Below are 22,623 nucleotides of genomic sequence, written 5' to 3'. Positions count from 1 at the left end.
AAAAAGGGAAATGGATAGGTTAAAGTTAGATATAGTGGTAATTAGCGAAGTTCGGTGGCAGGAGGAACAAGACTTTTGGTCAGGTGAATACAGGGTTATAAACACAAAATCAAATAGGGGTTATGCAGGAGTAGGATTAATAATGAATATAAAAATAGGTTTGCGGGTAAGCTACTACAAACAGCATAGTGAACTCGTTGTTGTGGCCAAGACAGATACAAAGCCCACGCCTACTATAGTAGTAGAAGTTTATATGCCAAGTAGCTCTGTAGATGATGAAGAAATTGAAGAAATGTATGATGAGATAAAAGAAATTATTCAGGTAGTGAAGGGAGACGAAAATTTAATAGTTATGGGTGACTGGAATTCGAGGGTAGGAAAAGGGAGAGAAGGAAACATAGTAGGTGAATATGGATTGGGGCTAAGAAATGAAAGAGGAAGTCGCCTGGTGGTTCATGGCGTGGATTCCTGTAGTCATGTCCTAGTTCATGAACCACGGGCAACGTATGAGTGGCCAAGTAAGTGGTCCCGACAGTCGGAATACCAGTTACTTTGGAATAAGGATGGGCATCTCGGACATATTCTGAGGCGTGGTAACCTTTGTGCTCATACGGCAAAGACTACCAAATCCACCGGTTAGTCGCCGAACCGTTAGGGGTAAAACCCAATGTGACTTGGGGCAAGTAAGGCTAGCAACCTGCTCCCCTGGTACTTTAAATATGATGCTGGCAACAATCAGAGCAAAATGCCTCGGACCTTTGGAGGTGACAGAGTCCCACGTCTAACTGACATACCAGGGTCTCCTAAGATACGACTTGGCAATTAAATGGTAATGAGATGGGGAGCTATTAATATCAATGGGGGCTACTCTGGGAACACGGTAGAGCTGGCAGAGGCTGCAAGTAAGATGGGGCTGGACGTTTTAGCTGTTAGTGACATTCGGGTAAGGGGTGAGAAAGAAGAGGAAGTGGGAGAATACAAGGTCTACCTGTCAGGAGTCAAAGCAGGAATAGCACAATGGAGTGTTGGGCTTTACATCAGGAAAGAAATGGAACCCATCGCAGTTGCAATAAGGTATGTAAACGAGCGACTGATGTGGATAGATTTGACAGTGTCTAGCAGGAAAATTAGGATTGTGTCAGTATATTCGAATTGTGAAGGAACATCAAGATAAGACGGTTAGTTTTTATGAGGCACTCAGTGATGTAATTGTTAGAGTTAAGGACAAGGACAGTGTTCTGCTTATGGGGGATTTTAACGCCACGATTGGAAATCGAACAGAAGGGTGTGAAAAGGTTATGGGTAAATTGGGAGAAGATATGGAGGCCAACAGGAACGGGAAACAACTCTTGGATTTTATGCCAGTATGGGACTAGTAATCACACACTCCTATTTTAAACATAAGAACATTCACCGGTATACTTGGGAAGGCAGGGGAACCAGATCTGTCATTGACTATATAATAACAGATCAGGAATTCAGGAAGGCTGTGAGGGACACACGTGTATTCAGAGGATTCTTTGATGACACTGATCATTATTTAATCTGCAGTGAAATTGGGATTGTGAGGCCGAAAGTGCAGGAGGTCAGGTCCATATGTATGAGGATAAGAGTGTAGAAACTCCAGGATAAGGAAATCAGGCACAAGTACATAACAGCGATCTCAGAAAGGTACCAGTTAGTTGAATGTAGTCAATTACAATCATTGGAAAAGGAATGGACAAGGTACAGGGACACAGTACTAGAAGTGGGTAAAGAATGTCTTGGAACAGTAGTGTGTAAAAGTAGGATGAAGCAAACAGCTTGGTGGAATGACACAGTCAAGGCAGCCTGTAAAAGGAAAAAGAAGGCGTATCAAAAATGGCTACATACTAGAACTCAGGTAGACAGAGAAAGTTATGTTGAAGAATGAAACAAAGCCAAACAGATAATTGCAGCATCCAAGAAGAAATCTTGGGAAGACTTTGGAAACAAGTTGGAGACTATGGGTCAAGCTCTGGAAAACCATTCTGGAGTGTAGTTAGCAGTCTTCGAAAGGGAGGTAAGAAGGAAATAACAATTATTTTGGACAGTTCAGGAAAACTGCTGTTGAATCCTGTGGATGCCTTGGGCAGATGGAGGGAATATTTTGAAGAGTTGCTCAATGTAGGTGAAAATATGATCAGTAATGTTTCAGATTTCGAGGTAGAATGGGATAGGAATGATGATGGCAATAGAATCACATTTGAGGAAGTGGAGAATATGGTCAAGCAATTGCAGTGCAATAAAGGAGCTGGGGTGGATGATATTCACTCGGAACTCATCAAATACAGTTGAGTGTCAGGTCTTAAATGGCTACACAGGATAATTGAAATGGCCTGGGAGTCGGGACAGGTTCCATCAGACTGGACAAAAGCAGTAATCACACCATTCTTTAAACATGCAAACAGAAAAGATTGTAACAACTACAGAGGTATCTCTTTAATGAGCGTTGTGGGTAAAATCTTCTGAGGTATTGTTGAAAGGAAAGTGCGAGTATTAGTTGAGGACCAATTAGTTGAAAATCAATGTGGGTTTAGGCCTCTTAGAGGTTGTCAGGACCAGATCTTTAGCTTACGGCAAATAATGGAGAAGTGTTATGAGTGGAACAGGGAATTGTATCTATGCTTTATAGATCTAGAAAAGTCATATGACCGGGTTCCTAGGAGGAAGTTATTGTCTGTTATACGAGATTATGGAATAGGAGGCAAACGTTTGCAAGCAATTAAAGGTCTTTACATGGATAGTCAGGCAGCAGTTAGAGTTGACGGTAAATTGCGTTCATGGTTCAGAGTAGTTTCAGGGGTAAGACAAGGCTGTAACCTGTCTCCACTGTTGTTCATATTATATATGGATCATATATTGAAAACAATAGACTGGCGGGGTAAGATTAAGATATGTGAACACAAAATAAGCAGTCTTACATATGCGGATGACTTAGTTGTGATGGCAGATTCGATTGAAAGTTTGCAAAGTAAAATTTCAGAGCTAAATCAGAAATGTAAGGACTATGGTATGAAGATTAGTATCTCCAAAACGAAAGTAATGTCAGTGGGAAAGAAATATAAACGGATTGAGTGCCAAATAGGTGGAACAAAGTTAGAACAGGTGGATGGTTTCAAGCACTTACGATGCATATTCTCAAGGAATGGTAACATAGTGAAAGAACTGGAAGTGAGGTGTAGCAAAGCTAGTGCAGTGAGCGCCCAGCTATGATCTGCTCTCTTCTGCAAGAAGGAAGTCAGTACCAAGACTAAGTTATCTGTGCACCGTTCAATCTTCCGACCAACTTTGTTGTATGGGAGCGAAAGGTTACCTTATCAACAAGGTTGAGGTTACGGATATGAAAGTAGCTAGAATGATTGCAGGTACTAGTAGATGGGAACAATGGCAGAAGGGTGTCCACAATGAGGAAATCAAAGAAAAACTGGGAATGAACTCTACAGAAGTAGCAGTCAGGGCAAACAGGCTTAGATGGTGGGGTTATGTCACACGCATGGGAGAAGCAAGGTTACCCAAGAGACTCGTGGGTTCAGCAGTAGAGGGTAGGAGGAGTCTTGTAAGACCAAGGAGAAGGTACCTGGATTCGGTTAAGAATGATTTTGAAGTAATAGATTTAACATCAGAAGAAGCACCAGTGTTAGCACTGAATAGGGGATCATGGAGCAATTTGATAAGGGGGCTATGCTCCAGACTGAACGCTGAAAGGCATAATCAGTCTTAAATGATTATGATGATGATGATGATGATGAGTCGCCTAGTAGAGTTTTGCACAGAGCATAACTTAATCATAGCTGACACTTGGTTCAAGTGCCGCCGTTGGGTAAGCAGCTGCAGCAGCAAGTCGTATAACCCTAGCTTACCTATTTGTTAGATAGTTTAATTAATTTCTTTCGTGTTTTTGGGTACTTGCATTGTTTAATTCATATATTTAGGGCGTATTATAGTATTTGACAGTTGTAGCATAGCGCTTTAGTGTTTACTTCGTAGATTCTTATTTAAATTGCGTGTGAGTTTCGTATAGGAGGTGCAATTTCGAGTTTTAGTTACTGTAATCGTAAATTCAGCAGATTGTAGCGCAGTCGTTAGGCATTTGTACAGGTTAGTTGATACATTCTTTGCGTGTTCCGCTTGCGTTATCTAGGCACGGACTCGTGTTTCGGTAACTGTTGTTGAACATCGATTAGAATGGACAGGGACTGCGATTGCTGTGTTCGGATGACGGCTGACTTGGCATCCCTTCGCTCACAGCTGCAATCGGCGCTGACTTCGGTCGCGCAGCTTGAGGCTGTTGCCAATGGGCACCACTGTGGGGAGCCGGGCTTGGGTATCACGGGGATGTTAACCTCGTCCCGTCTGTCCCCAGATCGGTCTGCCGCTGTGGTTGCCCCGGTTGCTGCCCGCAGTGGGGCTGACCCCTCGCCTGTGGTTGATTGGGAGGTCGTTCCAAAGCGTGGCAGGCAGCGAAAGGCGTCCCCGGAGGCTGATCAGAAAGCCTCCCCGGTGCGTCTGACAAACCGGTTTCAGAGGATCATTCTCAGCCTTCAAGGTCCGGGCAATCGCAGAGGGTGAGCTTACTGGTAGTTGGGAGCTCCAATGTTAGGCGCGTTATGGGGCCCCTTAGGGATACGGCGGCTAAGGAGGGGAAGAAATCCAGTGTGCACTCCGTGTGCATTCCGGGAGGAGTCATTCCTGATGTGGAAAGGGTCCTTCCGGATGCCATGAAGAGCACAGGGTGCAGCCAGCTGCAGGTGGTGGCACATGTCGGCACTAATGACGTGTGTCGCTTTGGATCTGAGGAAATTCTCTCTGGATTCCAGCGGCTATCTGATTTGGTGAAGGCTGCCGGTCTTGCTTACGAGATGAAGGCAGAGCTCACCATCTGCAGCATCGTTGACAGAACCGACTGCGGACCTTTGGTGCAGAGCCGGGTGGAGGGTCTGAATCAGAGGCTCAGACGGTTTTGCGACCGTATTGGCTGCAGATTCCTTGACTTGCGCCATAGGGTGGTGGGGTTTCGGGTTCCGCTGAATAGGTCAGGAGTTCACTACACTCAGCTGGCGGCTACACGGGTAGCGGAGGCTGTGTGGCGTGGACTGGGCGGTTTTTTAGGTTAGAAGGCCTCGGGAAAGTGCGGGATGGGCTGCAATGTCAAAGGGTGCTTGGCAATTACAGGACGTGCTTGGATCAAGGAACAGTCGGAATTATAGTTGTAAATTGTTGTAGTTGCGCTGGAAAAGTCCCTGAGCTTCAAGCGCTAATAGAAAGCACAGAAGCTGATATCGTTATAGGTACAGAAAGCTGGCTAAAGCCTGAAATAAGTTCTGCAGAAATTTTTACGAAGTCTCAGACGGTGTTCAGAAAAGACAGATTAGGCAGAATTGGTGGTGGAGTGTTTGTGTCTGTCAGTAGTGGTTTATCTTGTAGTGAAGTCGAAGTAGATACTCCGTGCGAATTGGTGTGGGTGGAGGTTATACTTAACAGCCGAATTAAGTTAATAATTGGCTCCTTCTACCGACCCCCAGACTCCGATGATACAGTTGCGGAACAGTTCAGAGAAAGTTTGAGTCTCGTAACAAATAAATACCCCACTCATACGGTTATAGTTGGTGGGGACTTCAACCTACCCTCGGTATGTTGGCAAAAATACTTGTTCAAAACCGGTGGTAGGCAGAAAACGTCTTCCGAGATTGTCCTAAATGCATTCTCCGAAAATTATTTCGAGCAGTTAGTCCACGAACCCACGCGAATTGTAAATGGTTGCGAAAACACACTTGACCTCTTGGCCACAAACAATCCAGAGCTGATAGAGAGCATCATGACTGATACAGGGATTAGTGATCACAAGGTCATTGTAGCTAGGCTCAATACCATTTCTTCCAAATCCATCAGAAACAAACGCAAGATAATTTTATTTAAAAAAGCGGATAAAGTGCCACTAGAAGCCTTCCTAAAAGACGATTTCCATTCCTTCCGAACTGACTATGCGAATGTAGACGACATGTGGCTCAAATTCAAAGATATAGTAGCAACAGCAATTGAGATATTCATACCTCATAAATTGGTAAGAGATGGAACGGATCCCCCGTGGTACACAAAAAAGGTCCGAACGCTGTTGCAGAGGCAACGGAAAAAGCATGCGAAGTTCAGAAGAACGCGAAATCCCGAAGATGGGCTAAAATTTACAGACGCGCGAAATTTGGCACGTACTTCAATGCGAGATGCCTTTAATAGGTTCCACAATGAAACATTGTCTCGAAATTTGGTAGAAAATCCGAAGAAATTCGGGTCGTATGTAAAGTACACAAGCAGCAAGACGCAGTCAATACCTTCGCTGCGCAGTGCCGATGGTACTGTTATCGACGACTGTGCCGCTAAAGCGGAGTTACTGAACGCAGTTTTCCGAAATTCCTTCACCAGGGAAGACGAATGGATTATTCCAGAATTTGAAACACGAACATCTGCCACCATGAGTTTCTTAGAAGTAGATACCTTAGGGGTTGCGAAGCAACTCAAATCGCTTGATACAGGCAAGTCTTCAGGTCCAGATTGTATACCAATTAGGTTCCTTTCAGATTACGCTGATACTATAGCTCCCTACTTAGCACTCATATACAACCGCTCGCTCACCGATAGATCTGTACCTACAGATTGGAAAATTGCGCAGGTCGCACCAGTGTTCAAGAAGGGTAGTAGGAGTAATCCATTTAACTATAGACCTATATCATTGACGTCGGTTTGCAGTAGGGTTTTGGAGCATATACTGTATTCAAACATTATGAATCACCTCGAAGGGAACGATCTATTGACACGTAATCAGCATGGCTTCAGAAAACATCCCTCTTGTGCAACGCAGCTAGCTCTTTATTCGCACGAAGTAATGGCCGCTATCGACAGGGGATCTCAAGTTGATTCCGTATTTCTAGATTTCCGGAAAGCTTTTGACACCGTTCCTCACAAGCGACTTCTAATGAAGCTGTGGAGCTATGGGGTATCGTCTCAGTTGTGCGACTGGATTCGTGATTTCCTGTCAGGAAGGTCGCAGTTCGTAGTAATAGACGGCAAATCATCGAGTAAAACTGAAGTGATATCAGGTGTTCCCCAGGGAAGCGTCCTGGGACCTCTACTGTTCCTGATCTATATAAATGACCTGGGTGACAATCTGCGCAGTTCTCTTAGACTGTTCGCAGATGATGCTGTAATTTACCGTCTAGTAAGGTCATCCGAAGACCAGTATCAGCTGCAAAGCGATTTAGAAAAGATTGCTGCATGGTGTGTCAGGTGGCAGTTGACGCTAAATAACGAAAAGTGTGAGATGATCCACATGAGTTCCAAAAGAAATCCGTTGGAATTCGATTACTCGATAAATAGTACAATTCTCAAGGCTGTCAATTCAACTAGGTACTTGGGTGTTAAAATTACGAACAACTTCAGTTGGAAGGACCACATAGATAATATTGTCGGGAAGGCGAGCCAATGGTTGTGTTTCATTGGCAGGACACTTAGAAGATGCAACAAGTCCACTAAAGAGACAGCTTACACTACACTCGTTCGTCCTCTGTTAGAATATTGCTGCGCGGTGTGAGATCCTTACCAGGTGGGATTGACGGAGGACATCGAAAGGGTGCAAAAAAGGGCAGCTCGTTTTGTATTATCGCGTTATAGGGGAGAGAGTGTGGCAGATATGATACACGAGTTGGGATGGAAGTCATTACAGCATAGTCGTTTTTCGTCGCGGCGAGACCTTTTTACGAAATTTCAGTCACCAACTTTCTCTTCCGAATGCGAAAATATTTTGTTGAGCCCAACCTACATAGGTAGGAATGATCATCAAAATAAAATAAGAGAAATCAGAGCTCGAACAGAAAGGTTTAGGTGTTCGTTTTTCCCGCTCGCTCTTCGCGAGTGGAATAGTAGAGAAATAGTATGATTGTGGTTCGATGAACCCTCTGCCAAGCACTTAAATGTGAATTGCAGAGTAGTCATATAGATGTAGATGTAGATGAAAGAAGGTTGTATACTTAGAAGTATCCTGGAGATACTAGAAGGTATCAGATAAATTATATACTGGTAAGACAGAGATTTAGGAACCAGGTTTTAAATTGTAAGACATTTCCAGGGGCGAATGTGGACTCTGACCGCAATCTATTGGTTATGAACTGTACATTAAAACTGAAGAAACTGCAAAGAGGTGTGAATTTAAGGAGATGGGACCTGGATAAACTGAAAGAACCAGAGGTTGTACAGAGTTTCAGGGAGAGCATAAGGGAACAATTGACAGGAATGGCGGAAAGAAGTACAGTAGAAGATGAATGGGCAGCTCTCAGGGATGAAGTAGTGATGGCAGCAGAGGGTCAAGTAGGTAAAAAGACGAGGGCTGGTAGAACTCCTTGGGTAACAGAAGAAATACTGAATTTAATTGATGAAAGGAGAAAATATAAAAATGAAGTAAATGAAGTAGGCAAAAAGGAATACAAACGTCTCAAAAATGAGATGGACAGGAAGTGCAAAATGGCTAAGCAGGGATGGCTAGAGGACAAATGTAAGGATGTAAAGGCATATCTCACGAGGGGTAAGACAGATACTGCTTACAGGAAAATTATAAAGACCTTTGGAGAAATGGGAACCACTTGTATGAATATCAAGAGCTCATAGGGAAAGCGAGTTCTAAGCAAAGAAGGGAAAGCAGAAAGGTGGAAGGAGTATTTAGAGGGTCTATAAAAGGGCAATGTACTTGAGGACAATATTATGGAAATGGAAGAGGATGTAGATGAAGATGAAATGGGAGATACGATACTGCGTGAAGAGTTTGACAGAGCACTGAAAGACCTGAGTCGGAACAAGGCCCCGGCAGTAGACAACAATCCATTAGAATTACTGACAGCCTTGGGAGAGCCAATCCTGACAAAACTCTACCATCTGGTGAGCAAGACGGCCGCGGTGGCCGACTTTTCATGTAAAGGTCTTTGCAGACGGGATACGTTTCTAATTACTCAGAGGTTTACGGTACACTGCACCTAGCTAAAGTTTCGGGTTTCTAGAGAAATAATTTCCAGTCTTTCTCTTCGGAATTATATTGTGGGAGCGGTACTGCTTTGCAAACGATAGACCGAAACCGGTAATGTGATGACAAAAAGAAAAAAAGAAAATCATGACTATAGACGTAAAGTAAAGGAAATTTATCCTATACTCGGGCCACTGGGACCACGTCGCAGTTTGTGAAATCAGTGCATATATACTTTTATTCATCTATGCTTTACCTGCATTAAAATCTTTTTTGCTCAAAAATATTAAAGGGTTGGGGAATGGACCTGTTTCAGGTAACTGGGTGGTCTGAAACAGACCAAACCAAAACAATATTAAAAGTTCAGAACCTATGAAAAGTGAAAAAAGTCATTTTTTTTACAAAATGGCCACTATTGGAAAAAAGTAAGAAAATTCGACTTTCTTTGGGCATTCAAACCCACCTAAAAATCGATATTTTGAAAACTGTTTAAGTTTTAGAGGTTCCGACCACAGCCAGATCAGTTCTCTTCAAAAATAGCTAAGTGGCATAGAAATCGAAGAAGTAGTTTCTCCGGAATCCAAACACCCAGCAAAAAAATGTGACTTTACGAAATCGTGTTTAAAGTTTTGGAAAGAGTTTTCGTCGGTTTGTTGGGACTGACCATCAGTCTGCGATGCTTGGAGCATCTCGTAAATCTCGTTTGCATGTACCGCTTCCTCCCGGGCTGTAGATCTGGTTTCTTTACTGGCTGCAGACGCGCGGTGCTCTGAGCGTGCAAAGCGGTCAGCGTTGCACTTTCTGCAAAATTCGAACGCCAAGTTGCATGTCCATGACATTCATTGTCCCAGAAAACCGACGCTGAAGATAATTTTAGCGAAATTGTTTGTAATTTCGACTACTTCTTTATTACTTATGTTTTGGGTAAAGCGTCCAAATTAGCGAATTTACCGACTCGTTAGAGTTTGGAGTGTTCGTGCCGATAAATTTTTCCTGTAAACTGTCGTTCGATAGGTCTTCGTATACATGTCTGACTGCCTCCGAGCGCCGTCCGTAGGCGCTCGACGATGCTCATGTATTTCGACCAAATGCAAGAGGGTTAAAGGCAAAATGATTTGCCCACCATGTTCTCCATAATATAAGGTATTGTATTGTATCGTACGTTAACCAGGGGCCTAGAATCGACGGGGAGGCTCCATCCCCGCTGCAGCCACAGTGGTCCACAACCCCATAAACCCACAACGAGTGCCGGCCGGGGTGGCCGAGCGGTTCTAGGCATTACAGTCTGGAACCGGGCGACTGCTGCGGTCCCATGTTCGAATCCTGCCTCGGGCATGGATGTGTGTGATGTCTTTAGGTTAGTTAGGTTTAAGTAGTTCTAAGTTCTAGGGGACTGATGACCGCAGATGTTGAGTCCCATAGTGCTCAGATCCATTTGAACCATTTGGTGAGCAAGATGTATGAATCAGGTGCCATACTGTCAGACTTCAAGAAGAATATAATAATTCCAATCCCAAAGAAAGCAGGTGTTGACAGATGTGAAAATTACCGAACTATCTGTTTAATAAGTCACGGCTGCAAAATACTTACGTGAATTCTTTACAGACGAATGGAAAAATTGGTGGAAGCCGACCTCGGGGAAGATCAATTTCCGTAGAATCAGATTCCGTAGAAATGTTGGAGCACGTGAGGCAATACTGACCTTACGACTTAGAAGAAAGATTAAGGAAAGGCAAACCTACATTTGTAGCATTTGTAGACTTAGAGAAAGCTTTTGACAATTTGGACTATAATACTCTCTTTCAAATTCTAAAGGTGGCAGGGGTAAAATACAGGGAGCGAAAGGCTATTTACAATTTGTACAGAAACCAGATGGCAGTTATAAGAGTCGAGGGGCATGAAAGGGAGGCAGTGGTTGGGAAGGGAGTGAGACAGGGTTGTAGCCTCTCCCCGATGTTATTCAATCTGTATATTGAGCAAGCAGTAAAGGAAACAAAAGAAAAATTCGGAGTAGGTATTAAAATCCATGGAGAAGAAATAAAAACGTTTAGGTTCGCCGATGACATTGTAATTCTGTCAGAGACAGCAAAGGACTTGGAAGAGCAGTTGAACGGAATGGGTAGTGTCTTGAAAGGAGGATATAAGATAAACATCAACAAAACCAAAACGAGGATAATGGAATGTGGTAGAATTAAGTCGGGTGATGCTGAGGGAATTAGATTAGGAAACGAGACACTTAAAGTAATAAAGGAGTTCTGCTATTTGGGGAGCAAAATAACTGATGATGGTCTAAGTAGAGAGGATATAAAATGTAGACTGGCAATGGCAAGGAAAGCGTTTCTGAAGAAGAGAATTTTGTTAACATCGAGTATAGATTTAAGTGTCAGGAAGTCGTTTCTCAAAGTATTTGTATGGAGTGTAGCCATGTATGGAAGTGAAACATGGACGATAAATAGTTTGGACAAGAAGAGAATAGAAGCTTTCGAAATGTGGTGCTACAGAAGAATGCTGAAAATTAGATGGGTAGATTACATAACTAACGCGGAGGTACTGAATAGAATTGGGGAGAAGAGGAGCTTGTGGCACAAATTGACTAGAAGAAAGGGTCGGTTGGTAGGACATGTTCTGAGGCATCAAGGGATCACCAATTTAGTATTGGAGGGCAGCGTGGAGGGTAAAAATCGTAGAGGGAGACCAAGAGATGAATACACTAAGCAGATGTGGGTTGCAGTAAGTACTGGGAGATGAGGAAGCTTGCACAGGATAGGATAGCATGGAGAGCTGTGTCAAACCAGTCTCAGGACTGAAGACTACAACAACAACAACAACAACAACAACTCGGTGGCTCATTGCTTCCTTCTAATTCCTCGTCGCTTTCATTCTGAGACACCACTTGCTGCTTGGGTGAGGAAGTTTTGCTGAGTGCGTAGGCATTATCATAGTCGTCATTCAAATCGCAAACATCAGATAAGTCACCATCACTAGCACTGGGAATTTATAACTGCTCTTCCTCTGTCAAGATACCATCCGTCTCTGCAGAGGGACCGGCGATTGAATCTCCACCGCGCCTAGTTCGTGGCCTAACATTAGACTGCGCTGGTTACTGTACATCAGAGAGTAATTGTATCAAAAGTATATTTCAGTTCCTGCAAAGAAGGTTTTCTCCGAGGCAGACGTAGAAACAGGCCGACCAACTTCCGTTTACGTCGTACAACTCAATCTTGGTTTGGCGTTTATTGCCGCCGCTGTAGATCCGCAATAAAATTTCAAAGAATATTTGCCCATGTACCTTAGTGTGTTCATCTTACATGAACGTGGAATACCGTAGAGGAATGTAATATTTTCTGTACTTGGGAGAATTGGTCCACTTCATCACTGGTACAGATCTGTGTACATCTCACTTACGCAAAACCCAAAGAGGAAATGGCAGCTTAGTGTCGGTAAATGTCGTTACGGGGAACGGAAGCCCAGACCGACAATTTTCGTTGTAGAGGCACGAGAACTTGATTATACCATAAAGCAGAGCCAAAATCATACAAAGATGTCAATTGTGAATTAGCGAGAGACGATGGGAACTGAAATGCTGGTACAGATTTAAACGTCCTATTTTTCCGAGATCTTACAGATTTTGGATAGGCTTTTGAGTCAATTTCAACAAAATGTGTGGTAATAGGGTTTGGAAATTAATGATTTTTTTTTGGGCGGGGGGAAGGAGACCAGACAGCGAGGTCATCAGTCTCATCGGATTAGGGAAGGATGCGGAAGGAAGTCGGCCGTGCTCTTTCAAAGGAACCATCCCAGCACTTGCCTGGAGCGATTTAGGTAAATCACGGAAAACCAAAATCAGGATGGCCGGACGTGGGATTGAAACGTCGTCCTCCCGAATGCATTTATTCATCCTATGTTAATGTACTGAGAATATCACACACAACACCTCCATGGCTCCTACTTGTGGAAACTTTCACACTAAAAGAGGAGTCATGCAGGAATTCCGCACCAGTAAAACTACATGCTTGTGGGAAGTTGGCATAATTCTAAAGCGAGAAAAAGACTATGGGGATAGCGTTAATCGGGAACACGTAGTCCCCAACTCCGGGAAGAAAGACAGGGGAATCGTGTTAGCCAACGGTACATCATCCTCGCGAGCGCCTTGGTGAGGACATTGTACTTTTTGACTGTACTTTAATAACGAAGGCAGGAACGTAAAAGAAGAAACTGTAAATAATGTACTTGCAGTAAGACTGCAATAACATGAGTACGTAGTCGAAAGATCGAAAATATCATATCATGGATGGAGTTAATGAATCAACTAACGAGATTTTTTTATTTGGAATAGTTGAAGACAACGACTGGGTACACATCGGAACAGAATAAACTTAAGAGTAAGACTGTGAGGTGTACCTTTGATACACGATTTCAAAAATTGTGGTTGTGATGCCGCAGGAAAAGAAGCTATGGTCATTTGGTACTACTAGCTGTAGGCTATGAAAGGAAGGATAGGATTTATATTGCAAGGACCTATCGAAATCTGAGGGTTGATATGAAAAAATGCTAGATGGGAATTACTGTGAGAGAGATGGGGTCAAATAATTGTATGGGAGGACACACTGTAGTGTGTAACTACGTAGGCTTTCCCGGTCATGCCATTTCCTACATGGACAGCTTAGTCAAGAAGTTGTGCATTTGATGGCTGTTTTTAAGGAAAACTGATACTCCGAGAAGCAGATTCGTCTGACTATGGAGTTTGGACCATCTCTGGAGGTGCATGAAGAGAAACATAGATCGGTGGCCTTTCTTCCTTATGCTGCAGGCATATCGTTTAAGATTGGATGAATTTAAAGGAATTTTAACATTAAGAGTGTGTTCCGTCCAACTTTTATGATTAGGGGACAACTCGGCTCTGTGGAAGATGATTTGGGACTTAGGAAACCTGGTGTATACAAAATTCCGTGTCAATGCGGGAAGGCTTGCATTGGCCGTTCGATTCGCACAGTTCATGACAGGGTGTGAAACATCGCCGTCATACGAGGCTACAACAGCTGGAAAAATCGGCAGTAGCGGAACACTGCTTAAATGAGGGACACGGTATGAAACTTGATGAAACTGTGGTAGTTGCCAACATTTCCGGTTTTTTGGAACAGTGTTTATAAAGAGGCGATTGAAATTATGTTGGCGGCCAATTTAATCAACAGAGACTATCGGTTTTCTCTTAGCAAGCCGTGGAATCCTGTATTATGTCGCATCAAAATTGAACGTTCTTCTGTGCCGCCCTGAGGGCGATATAACGTTGCCACCAGTGTTCTACTAAGGGCGGCGCCAACCCCCAGTCTTGGAGGGCAGCAACCATGATGGGCGGCGCATGCGCCGTGCACTGAACGGTGGCCCATGTAGGACGTCATTTGCAGCCTGGCGTGAGTTCTCAGCGGGACTCATCAGCAGAAACAGCATTCTCCTGAAGATTGGATCACCGAAATATCGAGTCAAGTTGATTTTGTAGTGTGCAGCTTGTAGCATATCCCCTGCGGGTGGTGGCAGCCGCCTTAGTGTTTCCTGCCCTGACCGTGACCCAGGTGGGAGTCAGCTCCCTCTCCTAGTTGCAAGCGTAATTATACTGTCCCTCCAGCTTAATCACTAATAGACCTCAAGGTTTCAATGCTACGCAGATAAGGGTCATGGACATATACAAATAAATGTATTCAACAAAGCCCTCAGTTGTAGGGACAAGAAACCCACTTCATCAATTAATGATATAGCATGGTAATTAACAACCAAGGTTGTTTAACTGTTAAACTTTTGCAGGTTATAAGACCAGCAATCACTGCTTGATCAGCAGGATAAAATCACACTGCAACAGATACAGAAATACAATGAAAATGGAGGCGAGTGCGAGATTTTGCAGAATGGTTATATGATCGCAACAGAATATACAGAGTGTAACTGACACAAGCGCAGATATTTCTGTTGGTGACTGAGGACGGTGTACCGAACAACATTACATCAGTAGTTACGTCATTTACAGACTAATAATTACAGGCATTACGAATCATATGTTCTCTAGGTTGGTTAATACCTCCAAGTATGTGAAGCAAGAGCAAGCCCCTAATGCTTGATTTTCCCAGGGCAGCCCGCTATTTTTACGTAGATATTTAAGAAAGAAAATTCAGTATGTAGGTAGGCTGTTTAGGGTTTTATGTTGGTAACGCCACGTAGCGCTCTGTATGAAAATCACTGACATTGCTGTGGCCGGTTTGCATTGGTGGAATATTTGCTATTGTAGTGTTGGGCAGTTGGATGTGAACAGCGCGTAGCGTTGCGCCGTTGGAGATGAGCCGCCAGCAGTGGCGGATATGGGGTGAGAGATGGTGGAGTTTTGAGACCGGATGATCTGGACGTGTGTCCATCAGAGAGAGTAAATTTGTAAGACTGGATGTCATGAACTGATATAAATATTATGACTTTTGAACACTATTAAGGTAAATACATTGTTTGTTCTCTATCAAAATCTTTCATTTGCTAACTATGCCTATCAGTAGTCAGTGCCTTCAGTAGTTAGAATCTTTTATTTAGCTGGCAGTAGTGGCGCTCGCTGTATTGCAGTAGTTCCAGTAACGAAGATTTTTGTGAGGTAAGACCTTCATGAAAGGTATAGGTTATTGTTAGTCAGGGCCATTCTTTTGAAGGGATTGTTGAGAGTCAGATTGTGTTGCGGTAAAAATATTGTGTGTCAGTTTAGTATTGATCAGATAAGTAAAGAGAGAAATGTCTGAGTACATTCAGATCTGCTCAGCTGTTTGAAAATCAAATAACGTAAGAGGTTTTCCAGCATTTTTCTAAAGGGACGTTTCACATGATAGGGAAACTTTCTTCGCCGGCTGCTGTGGCCGAGAGGTTCTAGGCCCTTCAGTCCGGAACCGCCCTGGTGCTACAGTCGCAGGTTTGAATCTTGCCTCGGACATGGATGTGTGTGGTGTCCTTAGGTTAGTTAAGGTTAGTAGTTCTGAGTCTCAGGGACTGATGACGTCAGACGTTAAATCACATAGTGCTTAGAGCTGTTTGAACCATTTTTGAAACTTTCTTCAAAACAGACAGGCAATAATCATCTTTAGAATGCGTTTGACTAAAATACATCACATAACTCAGAATTACCCAAAATGAGTTGACAAAAAGGAAAGAAAAACAATTAAAGCTGCTCCATGTGAAACCACCACGCATTGGTCAATATGGTCCGGACGAACGGCTCCGAATTTAGTTATGGCAGGCCCGATACGCCGGGCACTACACTCCTCCCTTACTAAGGATTCAGCGGGAACACACACCAAGGCAGAAACATACAATGATAGCGTGATAAACACAGAAATAACTTTTAAGTAAATTTATAAAAATTTAAGTCATCAGCTTGAAACGTCCCCTTAGAAAAATTATACAAGACTGGTCTATGTGAAACGTCCTCTTTGAACAATTATACACGAATGTGCTTAAACTGACGCACAATATCTTTAGCGCAACGCAATCTGACTTCCAAAAATCCCTACGAAAGAATGGCCCTGACTAACATTAATCTATATGTTTCACAAATCACTTACCTCACAAAAATCTTCGTTACTCGAACTACTGCAATACAGCGAGCGCCACTACTGCCAGCTAACTAAAAGATTCAAACTACGGAAGTCACTAACTACTGATAGGCATAGTTAGCAAATGAAAGATTCTAATAGAGAACAAAAAATGTATTTACCTCACTAGTCATAATATATATAGCAGTTCATGACACCAATTCTTACAAATTTCAAAACTCCGCTATCTCTCTCCCCACGTCCACCACTGCTGGCGGCTCACGCTACGCGCTGTTAGCATCCAGCTGCCGCTGCTCAACACTACAATGGCAGACAACAATGCAAACTAAACACAGACTGCGCACGGCACAGCCAGTGATTTTTGTACAGAGCGCTACGTGGCGGCGGCGTTACCAATAAAAAAACCTAAACAGTTTACTTACATAGCCCCCATGCTCCCCACAAAAAAATTTACAAATTGTTTTGGGCAGTGGCCAGTACAGATTTGAAAATTTTTTTCATAATTACAATGACAAAGGAATGAAATGCACACACTTATCGATACAAAGTTGCTCAAGAGCTAAAATTTTCTCACAGTCCATAAAGACAGTCCTAATCATTCATCAAAGTAAAATTGCAGTGTTTTTCTCAAAGTCTGAGTAGTAAAAGAAAATGCACACGGAAGTAGTGGGTTTCCATGCAGTCTAGAAGAAGTAGTGTTGTCCCTCCAATGGTAAGACAGTGCTGACTCTTGAAATGCAGACAGGTAATGGGCCACAACAGATCAAACCCACAGCAGAGTCAGTCGAAGTTTTGAAGAATATTGGTACGTATGTCATCTCAGAGCAGACCCACTGTAGTCCTGGTAGAGATTACGGTATTGGTGGGCCACCAGAGATGCAGACCGACTGTAGACCTTGTAGAAATAATGGTATTGGTGGGTCATCAAAGGTGTAGACCCACTGTAGTCCTTGTAGAGATGGCCAGCAGTCATCTGTTTGACTGCGCAGGTGCACAATCACCATTGAAGAGTCTTGCGAATAATATAGCAAGTCCATAACCACCACTTGTGCACTCACAAATTATTTTTTTTGAAATGTCCTTAGAACCAGCAATGCTGTTATCCAGTCCCTTGCTGAATTATTAACACACGTGCAAACACTATCAGTCCCTACTTCTCACATATTATCCAAATACTATGACCAACAGAAATGTGTGCAGTGAAATGTAACTTACAAGTTACTTAATTTGATGAACAGGTGTCAATTACAATTTTATAACATGAGAATACAATAACAAAGGTACAAAATATATCATTAAAGAACATAATAGTACAGATAATATTTGCAGTAATACAGGCTTTACAAAAGAATCGAAATAACATATACATCAGTGCTACAGGAATTGTGACAGGAGCACATACATAAAAGATCAGAATAACTTTTGAAACATCAACTTCACACATGTGCATTAAAACGAAACACAATAAATAATGTCTGAACATATTTACAAAGAAAATAACATAGTATTTGAAAAATTCTACAATATAAATCTTATTAGCTAAACACATAAAGTCAGGAAAAAGACAAATACACAAGGGTACAAAAACACATAGAGGGATAATACGAAGGGAAAGGACAGGGTTTGTTTTACTGCAGTATTTTGCATAGAGATCTCCCTTAATTCATCATTATTCCCAAAAAGTCCTATCTAAACCTGCTTTCTGTATTCTGTTCACATCCTCTTTCAAAAATAGTTTTTCTCCACTGTACACTACTTTTTTGGCCAAACCATTTTTTAAAGCTTCTCAATGCTTTTCTTCCAATTCATCATAGTTAGTTTCTTATATAGTCTACCCCCTCTTCAGCTAACTTAAATCTACTGAGCTCAGATGCTAAACTAAGGGACGAGGCAAAGCAGCGGCACAAAACAATTAATACAAACAGCAATGACAAAAAAATGCAAGTAAGTATAGCGAGCAGCAATAAATGTAATAATTTATATCTAAATATGACAAATCTGAAACAGAAAAAATATTACAGTAAAAATTTGTAATACCAATGTCACATCTTAACACTTGAGTGATGCATGACTAGAACATACGCTAGCAGATAAGTTACCAAATCGTAAAAAAAATTATTTTTGTAAGTCCTGTGAAGGGAAATGTCTATTTGTGCTCTCTTTTCTAAGGAAGTACATCATAAAATGATTCTTTACTGGGTCTGTAGACAGAAAGTAGTTATATTAGTACATGTATTAAATTTTAATTTAAACAATGCTGCGTTGCAACAAGAAACTAGATATTAAACAAAATAGGCAAAGCAAGGCGTGAAACGTCATTCGCTAGCCATAAGGCATTTCATAGTGCAGTAAACATTCTTCCAGCTAGCAAGACAATAGACATGAAACATTTCTCATCATTTCATTTCAATAAATATCATAAATTAAGAACTCTACAGTGTAATCATGTTTTCAAGTTTGAGGGTGTCGTATTTAGGATGCTTTCTACAAAGGACTGTCAATAGCGAGGATAATGGTCTTTTTTTTTCCTTCCTGTGCCTCTGAAAGGCACACACTAATGGCTTTTTTCCAGGTGGTTGTCGCGCAGCAGGGTGCCCACGACGCATAACGTCCAGGTGGTCACTTAACATTCTTACCGAAATATTTACGACACCAGTTTCCGCTACAGTGGCAGTCTCATATAAAAATATTTTCACAGGTTGAGAATTTGCGTTAAAAATGTGTAGAAAATAAAATCTTGTTGATATAACAGTGTCCAAAAAAATTTTCGTCGGCATTATAATACATTCACACATTTACATACATTTCATAACTCTTAAAGTACGATTCTTGATTTCCAACAACCTTTTTCACAAATCAGAGTCCCTAACCACTACTCATTATTCCTTACCTTATTATACATATACATATTCGTTGACACTTCTTCAACATTTCATCATAACAGATACGTAACATAATCAAATAACTCATATAGCATCAGCTTAAACATACCTCAGCAGCATAATTCACATCGTCGTCGTAATAATAACATCATAACACCTCAGTCATATCTCAAAAACGTCATAGCTTTCTGCAATAATTTCAAAACCTAAAAAAAAATTCTCTGCTCATATCAAAAGTGTCATCTGCCTCAAACGTACTTTAAAAATCGTGATCCCATACCAAATATCTCATTCAAAGCTCTCATAGTATCACAATGGTTCTGAAAAAAATATGAACAGTTCACAAAGTACAGACAAAATACAATTTCATAGGTGTTAAATCATCCAACTGTGTAATTGCGTAAACATGTGTCACTGATGATGTAGTAAAAAAAATGTTTATCTCTCAGTTAAATGACCAGATAGCTGTGTAATTTATGTGTTAGATAAATATGGTACCGATGTGTAAAGTTGTATAAGCAAATACCACATTAGCTAGGGCTCCTTGTGCTTGCCAAACACATGATACACAAAGTAAGCGTGTACCCCCCTGAGGATTAATGTAATTATACCCTCAGGTGTTACAGATTACAGCAATGGAATGAAATGTATCACAAAAAACTTTCTTTTTAATTCAACAATATTGATAAATAAATGGTTTAAGTACCAAATTAATTACTCAAATGCGTGCCCTGTAGTGCTAAATGTGCGTTTTGCCGTTAGATAATTCTGTGGAACTGTCGTAGTTATCGTCCTCTGTAAGCAAAGTTCTGCTGAAGTCAATGTACTTACCTCATCATAAACGAAGGTGAAATGCTTTCAGTATAGATATCGTAGTTATTACGTACCTTACCGTGATCAAGAAAGTACTATAATGTAATGTATTGTTGTGCTATGACAAAGGCTGTCTCATTGTAGCTATACCACAAAAGTTACTACTAAAACATGTTTTACTTTCCAGAATAATACAGAAAAACTGTGCAGATATAAAACAGATAAACTGCAAAAGCAACATTGTAAATTGTCACTCATTAGTAGCGTCGTGATAAAATCGTGTAGCTGTCACATAAACTAACCACTGTGTCATCTGGTATCTCACAGAAAGTACTTTAAATCCAGAATGTCTTTTCAACTAAACCAAAATGTTGCATTAAAATCTCATTAACAGTATATGTTCTAAGTGTGTAAGCCTTATAGTCGTTACGTAATCGTGCAACTAACAAGCAAGAATGTACAAATAACACGAATGTGTCGTCTGTTCACTATAACAATGCATTTGTAATTTCTGTTTAAAAATGTTCCCTAGGTTCTAGACTGGATAGTTAACTTCAAAACATTGTTGCATGTTAAGTTTCTCAGTGTGACAAAGCATAATAGAAACGTGAAGTGAAATGTTTTATGGCAAACACAAAGTTAAAAAGCAGATTATATTTCAATAAACGGTTTTACATGTGAATTGTGGTGTAAACCTTTACTCTTCCTAGTACGCAGACTGTCAACTGAAAAGCAATTATCATGTGGTTACGTCGGTAAGGAACACTGGAATTCTGCTCAAGGTTAACTTATGTTATTTTTCTCTGAGCCAGCCGGCGCACGCGGCTGCCTGCGGTGCGAGTCATTGTCTGTTTCTTTGTTGGCGCGCGTCGTTATTGGGATTAGGAGACCTAACTTCTACCAATTCACCTTGCCGAGAGGGCCCTGCTCTGTTTGATTCCCGCCAGTTCTGCTGCAATTCAGGTCTGTCGTTACGATCATATCGTCTGCCGTCATGTCGGTAGTTCCTGTAGTTTCTTTCTTGTCGGTTAAGTGGTGGAGAATTTCTCCCTGAATCGTAACTGCGTGCTGGACCGTTGCGTCTGACGTTATTCTGTCTCCCTTGATAATAATTGTTTTGGTTCCCATATTGTCTGTTTCTCTGATTGTCTCTGTGATAGTCACAACCGCGGAGAGGTGAACTTTCCCTGTAATTATTACGACTCTGCCAACGGTTGTCATACGGGTGGTATCTGTTTTGGTCACGATTTGTATTGTGAGAATAGCCTTGTCGTGTCCAGTTATTATTTCTTTCATCGCGGAATTGCGACGGATGTGCCCTGTAATTGTTGTGTTACTGTTTTCGCGTTCCGCGATTGTCAGTGTCAATTTCTAATTCTTGTAAGAGTCCCTGAAAAGCTTCAATGTCGTCTTTGCAACGGCCTGCCAAAATAATATGCCGTAAATGTTCAGGCAATTTGATTAAGCAAATGCGGATGAGTTCTGACGGGCTGTATGGGTTTGACAGGTACTGATTCTTGTGCAACATGTCTTCAAAATATTTCACAAGACTGGAAAATTCACATTGTTCGAAATGTTTCATCATCATGATGCCATGTTTTACTCGGTCTTCTGTGGCTTGGGACCAATATGCTGAGCGGAAGGCATGGTAAAATTCTCCTTCACTGTGGCAATCGTGAATGACCGATCGCATTCTTACAGCTGGTTCATTCTCTAAGTAGCCACACATAAATTCTAATCTGTGCTCTAGTGACCAGTTGGGAGGAAAACAATGAGAGAATTGACGGAGCCACGCTTGTGGATGATAGTCGTTACCAGAATTCTTAAATGTTTTGAATTTACATGTAGTAATGAACAGCTTATAGTCAAAATCATCGTCTCGGCGGGTAGCATATCGGTCATTATTACGTCGTGTCGGCGGTTCCATCTCAGAATTCGGTGTACCTTGCCAATTTCTTTCATAATTTCCGAAGTGCCCTGTGTTATTATTTTGTGGCTGTTCCGTATTTCTATGTCCCTCTTCCCGTATTGGAGCGCGAGTGTCCTCTGAAATACGCAATTCTTGTATTACCTGTGTCAGCTGATCTTGTACTTCCCGGATTTCTCTTTGGTGTTGCGTACTAATTTGATTCAGACTTTGTTTGAATTTCCTAATTTGTTCGCACTCTTCTGTGTCATTAAAGACTACCGGTTTTGTGTCATTCAAATTATCATCTACCTTCGTAGATAAATTATTTAGCTAATCCGAAAGTTCAACTACTTTCTCTGATAATGAACTAATGTCCTGCATGTGTCTTTCTGAACCAATTTTCAGAGTATCTACTGTGTCCTT

This window comes from Schistocerca gregaria, chromosome 7 (assembly GCF_023897955.1).
Source record: "Schistocerca gregaria isolate iqSchGreg1 chromosome 7, iqSchGreg1.2, whole genome shotgun sequence".
In the NCBI taxonomy this organism is placed as follows: Eukaryota; Metazoa; Arthropoda; class Insecta; order Orthoptera; family Acrididae; genus Schistocerca; species Schistocerca gregaria.
This window is presented reverse-complemented; position numbering follows the sequence as displayed.